This window comes from Pteropus vampyrus, unplaced genomic scaffold (assembly GCF_000151845.1).
Source record: "Pteropus vampyrus isolate Shadow unplaced genomic scaffold, Pvam_2.0 Scaffold163, whole genome shotgun sequence".
In the NCBI taxonomy this organism is placed as follows: Eukaryota; Metazoa; Chordata; class Mammalia; order Chiroptera; family Pteropodidae; genus Pteropus; species Pteropus vampyrus.
The window spans coordinates 2,307,194-2,309,749 of NW_011888944.1; the positions used below are offsets into that span (position 1 = coordinate 2,307,194).

Below are 2,556 nucleotides of genomic sequence, written 5' to 3' on the forward strand. Positions count from 1 at the left end.
CTCTTCAATTATATATTCTTTGTGCCACGTTTCACATCCAGTAATTTCTCACAAGTCATTGTATAAATACCCTTCTTAACCAATTATGAAGTGAACAACCATCTACCATATCAGAAACATTTTTATCTGATCTTTTATATTTTTTTGTTGTTTGGTGAACTTTTGCTAACAATTTCTAACCATATTACACTTACTGACACTAAAAAGACATCATAAAAAATATTTTGCCTTAAAAAATCTTTAAAAATATGTAATAAAATCAAAAGTATGAATTAAAGGAAAGAAATAGAAATGTGTGCTACTAGGGGGCGGGGCTAAATTTCCCCTGGAGAAACAAACTGTTAGTGTTATTTCAATTATCTACTGCTTCTCTCCGTATATATAAAAATGCCCTAACTTAGAACTAGCAGGAAAAATTAATGCTAGAAAAAAGTGGCCAGGAGTTAAGTCAGGATACAAATAAGAATGAGAGGCTGAATTTATAAAAGGATAATAAACGAAATAGAATGGGGGTGTTGATAGCTGCCAATAATTTGAGAGCTGAATAAGGTACAGAGAAAAAAAAAGTTGGATACATAAATAATGATGAGAGATTAGGTTTCTGATGCTTGTACCTGAAAATTTCTGGCAGAAAAAGCCTTTACAATTTTAAAATAGATGAGTCAAGATGATGAAGGCTTAGCCAAAACATCATAAAGAATATCACTGTTATCCTCTGAAGCAGAATGACAGTCTTTCAACAATACAGAAGAAAAAAATTATGTTTTTTGTCCCAGACAGAATTTTAGACAGAGATGAAAAAAACATAATTATTCACACTAAATTAGTAACAAGAGGAAAACATGTATGATAGGCTAAATGAAAAACCTAGATACAAAATTATGAACAAATTTCAACTGAGTAATACACATATGATAATAAATACTAGGAGAAGAAAACAAGTTTAAAGAATTATAATAGAATGTAGGATAATAAGCAATTTTTGTCTTTTTACAAGTGTATTAAGTTTTATAGACTGACATAATTTTAAACAGGAAATAAATTCAGTTATGAGTAAACTGTAAAAAGATGTAGGTAATGAAAAATTACAAGGCATTCAAAAGAAAATATGAATGAGAAAATTAAAAATGTAACTTAAAATTTTTATTACAGGTGTTAGAAACAATGCTGATTTATTCAAAACACTTCTTCCATTCAAAACGCTGTTTTAAGTGCACAAAAATTCACATAATACTTTATAAAGAAAAGTGATCCTGGGTTCTTCTCTTCCCAAAAATGTTTAAAAGTAATGAGAGTGTATCGTTTTTCCTCAGCAATAAAAATCAATAGCAAAATATAGGAGAAAGCAAGAAAGAAATATTAACAGGATTCTCCAAATTTTGCACCTGAATGACAGCTTTCCCAAGGGCTTTAGGAACTCAAATCTCAGAGCCAAAGACAGGGGCACCTGTGCAGGGCCAAGTGCCAGGGGAGAGATACAAGGAGCAAGCGTCAGCATAGAAACCAGGGTTCAAACTACGCCGGTAACACGGAAACGTGAGGCCGAAAACAGGAAGCTGGTAATAAACCTGCAGACTGGCTGGGAAAAGGGAGACGGAGAAGAAAGGAGGCAAACTAGCAATCTTCCCAGAAAGCGCCTTTGACAAAGCGACAGGTGTGTAGGTGCCCGGCAGAGGCCCTGGGGTTTATTTGGGGGGTGGGTCACAGACTCCTGAGACCCGATGACCTCTGTCCAAAGAGCCAGTACATGTCTGTGCTATTTCGGCTCCACAAACCTGGGTTCAAAGCCCTGCGGGAAGGTATGGCGACTGGCTGCCCGACATTCTCACGCACGCATGCACTCTCATTCACTCGGCCAGCCGTCACCTCACGGCCAGGGCCCCCTGTCATGCTAGCAAGCTCGACCCCAGCATCTGGCCCATGATACAGGCTCAAAAGGGATGTGCTGAAGGAATGCTTGTGGTGACAGGTGCTGTGCTGGGAACGGAGACGAGCAGGTAAGATGCTATAAAACGGCCGCTCACGTTTATTGGATGCACACCACGCTGTGCAAACTTTATGTGGCTTTTCACATTGAATGTGTACTTGGACGTGTCACCCTTGGAGGCGACCCCTGCCTATGCCCCCCGCCCCTTTACAGATGAAACACAAACAGGTTAGCGACTCGCCCCTCCAATGACCCTCCACGAAGTGATGGAGTCCCGCTTCTCGCCCAGGGAATCTGACTGCAGAGCCCAGCTCGTGGGCGCTCCCAGTGAAGGGGCGGGAGGGGCCTCAGAAGCGGTAAATGGGGGCCGGGGGCAGTGTGAGAGGGGCTAAAGGACAGAGATAAGCCCTGCCAGTCCTCAGACGAGAAGCTGGAAGCCTCCCAGGCAGGCGATGCTGGCCCGAGTCTTGCAGAAGTTAAGAGTTCGCGATCCAGTCGGGGAGCTGGGAACTGTTTTTTTTCTTTTTTCTTTTCTTTTTTTTTTTTTTTTTTTTAAGGAGCTGGACAGCTCTCGTCGGCCTTCACCCAGTGCCTGGCTCGCGTCCGCCCCCAGGCCACGACCAAGCGGG

General features: G+C 41.4%; 1 long non-coding RNA gene across 1 annotated transcript; it reads left to right on the forward strand.

Moving 5' to 3' along the window:
• Positions 1–912: 912 nt before the first annotated feature.
• Positions 913–2,470, forward strand: LOC111745732. Its single transcript, XR_002782780.1, has 3 exons — positions 913–1,654; positions 1,741–1,743; positions 1,860–2,470. It is a non-coding gene; the product is annotated as an uncharacterized LOC111745732 (long non-coding RNA).
• Positions 2,471–2,556: the final 86 nt, after the last annotated feature.